The sequence below is a fragment of the Oryctolagus cuniculus genome, chromosome 14 (assembly GCF_051225735.1).
Source record: "Oryctolagus cuniculus isolate XC-2025 breed Fujian yellow rabbit chromosome 14, ASM5122573v1, whole genome shotgun sequence".
NCBI lineage: Eukaryota > Metazoa > Chordata > Mammalia > Lagomorpha > Leporidae > Oryctolagus > Oryctolagus cuniculus.
Window position 1 is genome coordinate 57,551,434 of NC_142880.1, and position 12,036 is coordinate 57,563,469.

The window sequence follows — 12,036 nt, forward strand, 5'->3', positions numbered from 1 at the left end:
GACTCAAACCCAGGCACGCTGATATGGGATGTAAATGTCCCAAGCATTATTATAACCACTATGTCAAATGCCCAACCCTTGTTCAAGACTCTATCTCTTTACATTGCCCATTTTACTTGAAAGCATGAAGGTTAAAAATATAGGCATCCTCTGCTACAGAGAATTGTAGTCAACATACAAGTAACAATGAATATAATGAATCTGAAGCATTGTATATGGTGGAAAGTGCTGTGTAGTACAGGCTGTCACCACTAAGCATCAATCCAATTGGTTGATAGGAGGATGAACCATGCTGACATGTGAGTGCCCAAGTTCAAAGCTCCACTCTGCCACCTGCCAGCCCTGTGAGGAGGCGCGATATTTAACTTTCCAAATCCCCCAGGCATGAGAACAGTAAATACTTCACACACTTGAGAGAATCAAAAGAAGATAAACAAAAACTTTTTACACATTGCCTGGCATATATAAAGTGTTCAGTAAAGGTTAGTCATTAACATTAAAGATGATTGTGCTTCATGGGCCTTTCTCAGCTGCAAAACACTGAGTTCCTTTTCTACTTTATAATTGGAAATTTTTCATCTGTGTTGCTTTCATTTTCAAAAAATACTAATCGTTACCACCTTTGATAACCACTAAAACATCTCAAAACATCCTTCAAGTGTCTTTATCTGCATTCTTAAAACATTGTTGGTTTTGATACTTTTTAAAGAAGCGTCCTACCCCTGGTTCTTAATGAGCTTAGTGAAATCTACATAGTAATGTTCATGGAGATATGTGATTATACTTACAAAGACTTTATGGTCATAGAAATAGTAATAATCGCAGGCACCATGGCTCACTAGGCTAATCCTCCGCCTGCAGCGCCAGCACACCGGGTTCTAGTCCCAGTCGGGGCGCTGGATTCTGTCCCGGTTGCCCCTCTTCCAGGCCAGCTCTCTGCTGTGGCCAGGGAGTGCAGTGGAGGATGGCCCAAGTGCTTTGGCCCTGCACCCCATGGGAGACCAGGATAAGTACCTAGTTCCTGCCATCGGATCAGCGCGGTGCGCCGGCCACAGCGCACTGGCCGCGGCGGCCATTGGAGGGTGAACCAACGGCAAAGGAAGACCTTTCTCTCTGTCTCTCTCTCTCTCACTGTCCACTCTGCCTGTCAAAAAAAAAAAAAAAAAGAAAGAAAGAAAGAAAAAGAAATAGTAATAATCACTTTCCTCAAATTCTTAAAGTTCACAAAGAAGTGCCAGTTCACATCACCGTTTAAAACCAATTAATAAAAAGGCATTTTAAAATATGCAATGTCTCATTAAGAAAAACTGGCTTTCCCTGTGGTTCTTCTTCAAGACTATTGTTTCAAGTCAGTAATGGGCAGCAAGTGTTCAACAGAAAGAGCTTTCCTTTGTCCCCCTAGCGGCCACACAAAATAACAACAGGTAAAGAAAAGACTTCAAGGACCAAAAAGTCTATTTTACTCCTTAATACAGATAAACAAACAAAAGCCCAGAGGGAACGACTTGACCAAGAACACACAATTCTTCAGCAATCCAATATCAATTTGAAAAGATTTTGGGGACATTCTGAGTGTTTGAGTATTATGATGTCTGCACTTAAATATTGTTCTTTTTAAAAAGTCTTACCAAATGGCAATGAGAAGCTTTATTCCAGTTTAATTTTTCCTTTTAAGGGAATTATAGTAGTGCCTCCTTATCTGCAGGGTATTTGATCCAAGACCTGCTTTGCAAGATGCCTGAAACCATCAATAGTACCAAACCCCATATTTACCATTTTCCTTACACATACATAGTTATGATAAAGCTTAGTGTGTAAACCAGGCACAGTAAGAGATTAACAATAGCTAATAACTAAACAGAATAATTTCAACTACATACTGTAATAAAAGTTATGTGAATGTGGCCTATCGAGTCAAGACAGATATTACTATTTTCAGAGTAAAAAAATACAAGCGTGAAAAATGCAACTACAGATAAAGGAGGGCTACTGTAATAAGTACAGTTTCCCCAGGGCAAAGAACAGACCTCAGCTGGGACCAAGAACTCTGCCTGAATCCTCTATGAAGGATTCCTTTTTGAGGAGTGTAAACTGCCTCTGAGGGCCAAGTGCACAAAGATTGTTCACAGAAAGCCCAGCAAGCACCCAACCCCTGTGCAGATGGCCAAGGGGCCCATAATGAATAGGAAACGAACATCAAGAAATAAGTTAATGCTCATTTTTCTCAACTCTAGGGCACCCCTAGACAGGGAAAAATTGAAGGCAGATAGCATATACATACGGCAGGGGATAAAACTGAAAATGCTCTTGGTTTGAAAGAAAAATTTGATTTATTAGTAACCCTACTTAGCCCCCAAAATGTAACAGAAGTACATGTTGGTTTGGGCTCAAAGGCATTACAGAATTGAAACCATTATCCAAATATTTTGAGGCCAATAATAAAGAAAATAGTGATATAATATCCAAAATATCTTTCTCTTAAAATCAGAAATTTCAGATGATGGCAAGTTTTGATTTTCACACCACTGCACATAGATTCTGCAGTAAAATCTATGAATCTGAAAGCACCTGCATAGTACTTAAGAGTACAGAAACTCACTTTGAAGTGTTCGTTAGACTGTCAGCTCTGGCTCATACTGGCTGTGTAACCTTAAGCAAATTACTTTACCTCCCAATCTTCAATTTTCTCATCTGCAAATGAGAATATAATAAAATCCAGTGTGAATACTCTCAGAAGGATTAAATGAGATAATATACACAAAGAACAAGTACTTGGTACAACATGTGCATATGGTCAATGCTAGCTATTTTCTTATCAAAATATGATGTACTCATTTTCTATACCTGAAGAAAGAACCAGTGAATGAAATGACCTTCAGATGGGCAAATAGGAGGCATGCAAGTTCAGTCTCTCTTCCTCTAATGAGATGTATGGCTTCGGACAAAGCGCTCCACCTGTGTGACATTTGCTTCCTCGTCTGTGAACATGAAAGGGCTGGGTTCAAATTCAAGAACCTCCAGTTTGAGAATGACGTAAAAGAACATTCAACTCCACATGTGAGGCTTGAGCTCCTTTCTAACGTGTGTTTATCCAAAATGCGATGAAACATCCTCAGGGATGGCACTCATCTCTAGCCTAAAGCAGCCAGCACATTTCATCTCGAACAGCACTAATAATTTGAAAATCCTTCCATATGTTGAGCTGAAATCCACCATCTGTATGTCATCAGATTTAAGATGCCATGGCAGGAAGTAGCATCATCATTTTATGTGCCACTGAGAAAGAAGAGTCACTGTCAATTATACCACGACATGATGCATTCTTGTCATGTCAATGTTAAGAGGCATCAAAGTTTCAGAGAGGTTAACATGAAAATACAGTGTCTTAGAATCAACAGAAAGCAATATATTCTGTGGCTTTGTCATCTGATGCTAACTGATGCTTCTGGCACATTGAAGATTAATCTAACTCACTTCCATAAAACAGGTCTTCAAGTATTTGAAGAGTACTCTTGACAAACTTGAATCTTCCCTTTTCCAATCTGATTGCCTTTATCTTCTAAATATAATCTTAAGTCTGCAAACCATCTCGAGTTTGTCTACTCAGTCCATTCCATTTTAGCTGAATCTCCGTTATTCATATATGCAAGCACCAAGCACTATTTTCAAGTACCAGGTTTAAAATGATAACCCAAACAAATGTTCTACTTTCAATAATTCAATGGTTATAGTCTAGTAGGTGTGAAGAAGACTATGTAAATAATGAAGTGTAGCCAAAATACTATAGGAATTTTATGAAGTGTATCTGAAACACAAGAAAAGGGGCAAGAAACAAATGGGTATTTAAGTGTGATACCCAAAGAAGAAAGCTGTAGGTGAAGTCTGGTCCATTCAAAAGAGAATACTTACACCTGCACAGAAGATCTTTTTTCCATCTTCTTATCTTTGTCTTTTTGACAGCCATGATCTGTGAAATTCTGATTTTCTCACAATCTATTGAATCTCAAAATATTTTAAACTACACTGCTATATTGTCCTCTCCACTACAGCCTGTCATTCTTCCCATCAAATACTTCTATTTGGAAAGGGAGCTGGTGGATAAGGAAAATTATTTTTCTCCCTGGAGGGAAAGTGTAGGATTTTGTGTTTATTCTGCTCTACACCACTTACTTAAAGGAATAAAGTGACACTCACCCTTCCTCCTTAGGGACTATTTCCTCTAAACAAGGATATAACCCTTTATTGCCATGGTACAATCCTGGTTCCCAGAATCCACCAGACTTGAGTCGTGCATAACTGATCAGGTAGACTGGTATTCTACTACAAGGCAGTGAATAAAAAATGAAAAGAATTCAGCAAAATTGGAGTCCACTCTACTAGCCTGAAATTCCCAAAGTACTAAATTACCCTGTTTGATCAATCACATTTTGCCGCTATGTGTTTATCTCATTTGGAAATCTCCCTGCTTATTGTAATCTACCTATAGTGATGAGTCAAATATAATGATCAAGAGGGAAATGTCTCAATGCATCCTGGGATCCAACCCACTTTAAATATGGTATTGGAAGCTCTCCCAGGATTAGAAAACCTGGATAAGCACGTGAAGTTTGTTTGAATTTATTTTAGCTTGTATTGAGATGTCTAGGTCTCTCACAAAAGGGGAATCCCATTGAGGTTTCCTGTCTACTTTGTTTCAGTTCAATAAAAACCAGAGTGGTTAAAGTTTTTTTCTCCCCCTCTTAAATACTGGTGTATGCACACACACACACACACACACACACACTCACACTCACACACACGCAAGACAGAAGTAGTAGGGGAATGGGCATTCATCCCTCCATGAAATATGTTCACCTGTGCACATATCATGATGTGTTCTTCATAAGTATTGTAAATGTCTGGGGTTTCTCTATCAGCAACACACACAAGGGAAGTTAGAGGGAAGATTTGGATTGGTGAATCAAGATCACCTATGCCAAGATTCTTAATTAGGTACATGGTTTAAATTTTTTTTTCTAATCAAGAGTAATTGTTAATGATCATGAAAATGTTTTCATCAGATAATCATTGCATGCAGATGTATATTATTGAAAAGAAAGTCAGGGAACTTGTAATTATTTATTTATATGCAACCCCATTATAAGGATAAGATAGCCTCTTAATCATCTGAAGAGAGATTTAGTGGAAGTTGGAAAATCCTTCATCAAAATTAATATCCCTAGTAATGGTCTACGAAGGAGGGTTTTTTTTTTTAATTGAAACTTTGCAAGCTATAATGGGAGATAAGTACAAGTAATTTTGAGTAAGACATAAAATAACAAAGTAGCCTAAAAATGGAGAGATGCTTCAGCTGTACCAAACTACTACACAAAACAAGAGAATAAGGGACCCGGGACTTTTTTTGAATCATCGTCCCAGTCCACCAGGAAATCCATAACTGCTCCCCTCACTGTGACCTGAAAAAACCAGTGTGGACCATGCCATTCCTTCCTCCCCAGATGACCAATCTGGGGGAGCACCTGATGAAGCAGAGCTACAGTCTAAGAAATTGGAAAGGAAGCAGAAAGAGAGCCACAGATCAGCCTGAACCATCAGTGGTACTGCTCGCCCTGCCCTGTAGACTGCAGGACAGCCATGGTTTGGATGTCATTTGAACCCAAGGTGTCCATGTGCTGGGGAGCTTGGTCCTCAGTGTGGCAGTGGTCAGGCCTTGAAGGGACAGGGCCCACTGGATGATTGTGTGACCATGGCAGGAGACTACCCCTGTAGATACAAAGGCAAGTGGGACCCTGCTTGGTTTGTTCCTGTGAGAGTGAGTTGTTAGGAAAGAGCAAGGCTGGCCACTCCCTCTATCTGGCTTCAGTGCATGGTCATGAGACTTCCACTCGCACTTCTGCCATTGTGATGCTGTCTGCCGCGAGGCCCTCACCAGAGCCCAAGGAGACGGTGCCGCCTGATCTTGGACTTGTAATTTCTAAAACTGTGAGCTAAATAAGTCCCTTGGTGCAGAACTCAACTTCGGGTATTTTGCTTCAGCAACAGAACATAGACTAATCCAAGGGCAGAAGCAGCAGGTGTGAAGGGAGATGAAAGGAGAGCAGGAGACAGTCATGAGAAAACAGTGCTCGTGGTGGAGTGCTGCTGGCTTCGCAGCATCTGCTTCCAGGCTTTTCTAGAAGCGCTGCGGAATTCTCACTCTTAGCTTCATGAGAAAATCCTATAGGATGAGAACAAGGACTATCTCATTTGTTTAACTGTCACTGGTCTGCTATATGTTTTGGTGTACTACAGAATGAACTAGAAACAGAAATTACCCAGTAATCATTTAAACTTACTGACTCAGATTTTTGTCTGTGAAATGAGGATAAATTCCAGATATTTATATCAATCCTGGAATTGAAAATGAGAAGCTCCAAAAATCACATAAAATTCATCAGGATAAAAAGTGTTATCCTTTGTGGAATGTAAGGCTGCCAGCTGAACTGTTCAGAAGCAAACTGATCGCCTGTCCACTCTTAAGAAAAAGTAGTTGTTTTAACCACCTTTGATGTGTAGCTTAATGGGCTTTGAAGAATAGCATACTGCAAACAATTAGAGATTTCCTCTGTGAGATATTAACTGGTTCAATGGATAGAAAATCAACTTCATTGTCATCCTTCTTATACCATAAAAATCAGCCAATCTGCCATCCTTCTGCTGAAGGTAGTCTTAACACGTACTTATTTTTATTGATGTACTTCTATGTTTTGAAGCTATTTACTAATCTATCACATGTTAATAAATTAATAAATCATATGTTCACTTAGAATTTGTGGGTCTGTATGTCGGCATACACACTTGTGCATGATTTCACTGAGAATATTTTCCTCCTGTGTTTTTCAGTTTTACTGCTTTGGACATATTACTTAACCTCTACTTCATCATCAATCTGTTTTCTCTGTCCTAATGGGGAGAAAACAAGTACACCATGTTGAAAGAAATATTAAATACAATAGCCTACAAAAGTGCTGTGTAAGCAGTAAAGGACTATGCAGACATAAGGGTTAGTGTTTCCAACTCAATGTGTATGAAATTCACAATCTGAGGAATGGGCTGTGCATTAAAAGCGGCTTTCTTTTTCCCTATCCTTTTTCTGTAACACTTTCAATGGTTTCCTGCATAAAAGATGTTCAGCCTCTTTTTGTAAATGTAGGTGGCAATTCTTCATTAGAGGAAGGTCTTTTCAAGAAAGAAACTCAAACATCTTCCTACCATCCATGTGGGGAACATCTGTGCTAAAAACCATTCCACACACACTTCTTTGAAGCCCTGGCTGCCTAAAGGAAATACTTTGATTTTGGCTCTATTTAAATGCCTGAACTTCTATTGGAGAAACAAAAGCTTTCCTAGTAAGAGCTCAGTTGGGAACCAGACCAACCTCCAACCAGTTTAACCACTGGGAGGCCAAGGAGCCCGGATGGAATTTCTTAGAGCACAGAGCAGGAAATCTCGCTGAGAACTTGCAGCAAGCAGGAGCAGCAGGCTTGGGATGCTCCTGACCCCGGCTGCAATCACTGTGGTGATTAGATTTAATTTTCCTAAGCCAACAGTGCCTGACTCCATCATGTCTACGGCTCCTATTTAGAAAATCGTGACTCTCATTTAATAATACCTTGACATCAGTAAGATTTTTTGCAGCCTAGTCCATTCCTATTAGAAAGTGCTTCCTTGTAACTGTAAAGAGTCAACCCAACAGCTTTGTGTACCAAGGAGTTTAATTTGGATCTTATCTTACTTCGGTAACTTTCCAGAAATAATCTCAAAACGTTGAGTGGACTTTGACTACCATTATACATTTCTCTTCTACAAATCTTTCGTATCCTTATGGGAATTCATTTAGAAAGATGGCATCGGCTGTAAGCCACGGGCAAGGCTGAAGAGTTTGGGTTTGGGGTATTTCTGCAAGCCCAGGAGACCAAGGCTTTGCGCTACAACGTCCCGAGGTCACTCCCTCCGAAAGGATAGCTGAGATTCTGGGGCTCGGTAAAACCGCATCTTCCTGGAAGGAAGAGAAGGCTAGACCAGCGCGAATCCGTGTCTGCTCGCGTCTGGAGGACGCCTGCTTAGGTTAAAAGGAACAGCTCTCCGTACTGCTGGCGCAGGGGGCCGGGGTCTTTTCCAAGTGTGCGTGTTTTGCGTGCAAACGCGCAAAGCTGCCGGCTCTCGGCGCGGCGAGGGACCGCGTCCCTGGGAACTATAATTGCGTGGTCGGTGAAAAAAAGAACATCAGACCATTGCTGATGCCAGCACGAGGTGCGTTTTGGTGGCATGAGACAGGAGAGAGTCAGAGTCACACAAGTTCTGAGGATGCCTTAAACACCACCCCCTACCCCACCCCAGAAAAAAATAAGAAAAGAGGAAGAAGGGGGCGCGTGGGGCTGCGGGAGGGTGGCAGGGAGCGCCTGCTCCGGACTTCAAACACTGGGAGTCGTTCTGTGCAGGGGAGGCGGCGGGCGGGGGCAGGCACTGGGCGTCTCTAACAAAGTACTCCTCTCTCTGCTCCCTCCCACTCCATTCACTTGCAAATCAGTGTGTGCCCACAAGAGCCAGCTCTCCCGGGCCCGTCACCTTCCCATCCCGAGAGCCGCAGTTGCAGCCGCGCTAGCGAGGACGCCGGAGCCGGCGGCCGCGGCGCCTGGCAGAGACCGGAGCAGCTTGCGCGGGGCGCGGGTCCCCACGGGTGCCGGACGGACCGCAGAGGTGGGTTGGTGGGTTCGGTCTCGGTCGGCGGCGCCAGAGCTTGGGCATACATGGGCTTTTGTTTTGTTTTTTTGTTGTTTTTATTCTGTAGCATTGACGGAAACCAATGAGAGAGAGAGAGGGAGAGAGAGACTGAGGGGGAGAGAGAGAGAGAGACGCGAGCCCAGTCCGCTTCGTGGTGGTGGTGCCGCGCGCCGGAGCGGGGAGGGAGGCTCAGCCTGCAAGAGCCCCAGTCCAGGTCCAGGCGGGTGCGCGGGTCGGGCTGCTCGGGGCGCCGCTACCCGGGGAGGCTGAGCGCCGCTCCCTGGCCTCTGGTAAGAGCGATCCGTGCAGGGGCTGGGGCTGGGCTGGGCTGGGCTGGGGCGCGTGCAGCGGGGCCGAGGAAGAGGAGCCTGCCGCCGCCTTGTCGCTCGCTCTCTCAGCCGGCGCGGGCTGGCAAAGTTGGCCGGCCAAGGACCAAGGGCTCCCGTGCACGCAGAACCCAGGGAGCCGTTTGGGGCTCTATGTATTCTCCACCTGCCCACATCACAAGGGTCTTTGCGGCGACTGCTGGGGCTGGGTAGCATGTTTTGGCTTTGAGGGTAACGCAGAAAATCAGGTAGTCTTGAGAAACCTCTGGAAGGCTCCCAAGAAGGAAAACTTCAGCTACGGAGGTGATGTGTGGCTGAGAAGGAGCTCATGAAAACTGTGAGCTTGCATGTTCCGGGCTGTGCCTGCCGGCTCCTAAAAGATAGAAATGCTTAGGTTGCAAGCACAGTCCAACACTGGACTCGGAAAATGGAGCACGATGCCCAGGGAAAAGTCATGTGGAAGAGGCAGCTCGCCCGCGCTTCGGTACGGCTGGCCAGGCACACGCGGGGCGGGGAGTGTGGGGGGTGGGGAATGCCTTCCCCGCGTGGCTGGAGAGCAGACCCAGAGCGCAGGGTTGCAGGTGGCGGGTGCAGGACCCGTGGAGTCTCCGATGCGTTCATCTCGAATTTAATAAAAGGAGACGTCGCACTGTTGTGTGCAGCACCAGCTGCAGAGCCGGATGACTTGTTGGGTAGTTAGCTGTCCTCCTGCCAAGTTACCATAGATCTCCAGGAGGGAGATGCTGGAGAGGCCAGCGTGCTGCTGAGACATGTCGCTGCTGCAATGAAATCCATATTTTATGGGGAGTTAAATGCAGGTCTCTGTTCATGCAAGGGGCTGGTCACCTCAGTTAACTACTGCCAGGAACGTTCAGGAACCAAGAAGTTTCATCATCTGGAATCTCTACTCGCTTCTTTCCCACTCAACTTTTGTTTTGTTTTTGTTTTGGTAAAGATGTGGTGATGGTGATAGTCACACTACAGAGGTGTATGGACCCGTCTTCACTTTCACTTATGGGAATACATCATATAGGAGAGGGAGATTTTCCTGCAATATAGCTGGAGGGGCTGGGGTAGACCTCTGTGGCTGCTCTGCAGCGGGGTGAGGAGCAAAAGATGGACATGCTGAGCAGTGAGTGACCCAGGGCGAGCCAAGGCTCCCCAGTGTTGGAAAGGGATCGTGGGGTTAGAGCTCATCAAAGCACAACTCTACTAAGAATGAGTAACAAATATGCTCCTTCGAACCGTGGCCAAGGGTTGCTTATTTCCCATCCTCTCTTGCTGACAGCCTTACCTGAAAAGGAAAACCCTTAGAATTCTACTTTGGCAGAGGAAAAAAAAAATCTCTTCCAGTTTCGCTTGAGCATCATCCTTTGTGCCGGAGCCCTGGCAGGGCTCTGCGCTTGCTGTTTTACAGAACCAGAAAACCAGCTGTATGAAGCAAGGGGATGTGAGCAAGCAGATGTCTTCATGATGTCATAAAGACGAGGGCAAAGAGTATGCCCGAGGCCAGATTTTTCAATGCAGAGCTCAGAAACTTAAAAGAAATCCCACAATCAACTGAAAAATACAGTCGCATCGGGTTGTATCTCATCCCCTTTTGCTCTTTGGCATGTGCTAATTTAAAAGATATGGGGAGAGTGGAGTAAATGGCAGATCTTTCCCCCGCCTAATTTGAGGGATCCTGCAATACTTTTGAGGGAGAGGAAGTAACCAATAGCTTCAGAAAAACATAAGAGACAGTAACACAGTTGAGGAGGGAAATGGCATTGGTTTAGTTTCACTGTATTTATCTACAATTATCTTTTGCTGCCATTATAAGAAAGTGACAGGCTGGTGTCTCTATAGGGACTTTTAGTCCCGTTACTATCTGGCTTTTACACCAATTTATTGCAATTACATTTCTCAATGCTAACTCTGCAAAGATAATATATGGAAACACTCGTTTCCTACCAAGTTGCCTACGATCATAAAACCATGTACCTTGTCTTCTCCACCCACCACTTCCATCAGCTTTGCAAGAAAAACTTAACTGTGAGACACTCTTCCATTTTCAAGAAAAAAAAAATTATCTTGCAAAATGCTGCTTGAGGTACTTGAAAACAGCTAAAATTTCTGGAAAGCACAGCTACAATCACAGGGCATCAAGTGACACTTCTTTATTGTATTCCTAATTAGATATCTGAATATCTAATTAGGACTGACTGGGTCAATGTTCTATATAGGGATAAATAAAAGGGTGGAGCGGGGCAGAGGAGGGTGCATAATGTGACAGATATTCTGAGTAAAAAGCTTGTATCTTCCTTAGGTATTGAATCTTAAATTGTGTGGTTCCCTGTTCTGGCCCCTATTTGCCTTGCAGTCACAAATGCCAACTCACCAAGGCAGCAGTCTAAACTAGTGAAACTTCTTTTAGTTGGAAGGGACCTCTAGTTGGTCACTCCATGCACTTCCCCTGTAGATCCGCTGCAGCATGGATTTTATTTGGGGTACTAAGATTATAACAGCATTTACTTCATAGACAAGTCAGTATCTCCAGGTACTCTCGATCTTTGTGCCAGGTCAAAATCATTATTATTGCTCTCTTTTTCACAGTTCCTCTAGTTTAAGAAAATCACAAGTATTTTTCATGGTATCTGGACTTTTGGTAGCTGCGCCATGATTACAAATGAAAGCAACAGTCAATTCATAAATAATCCACAACTATCAATATGAGGCTTTCTTATTGCTAACCTTACCAAGACTCTATCCCTAATTCTTATTTACTCAGTAATAATAGTGACATCATAGTTTCTACTCAGAAACTTCCATGTGAAGAACCCAAAACCACTAACAAAATCATTGCAGGAAAGTTATGATTATCCTTTCAGAGATCCATGAAGATTTACAAGTTGTGTTGAATAAAACAGCTAATTTAAAGAAGCCTTCACTCAAATACACATATGTT

General features: G+C 43.4%; 1 protein-coding gene across 5 annotated transcripts in view; it reads left to right on the forward strand.

The window, feature by feature from the left end:
• The first annotated feature begins 8,494 nt into the window (after nucleotides 1-8,494).
• CDH6 (cadherin 6) overlaps nucleotides 8,495-12,036 on the forward strand; it is a 144,120-nt gene continuing 140,578 nt past the window's right edge. For 3 of the 5 annotated variants that reach the window (XM_008262090.5, XM_051853546.3, XM_051853547.3), the window contains exon 1: nucleotides 8,495-8,739. The gene's annotated coding sequence lies outside the window, so the exon portion shown is untranslated. Of the gene's footprint in view, nucleotides 8,740-8,893; nucleotides 9,054-12,036 lie in introns of those variants that run through there. The other 2 variants (XM_089312654.1, XM_002714096.6) reach the window with 2 other exon arrangements.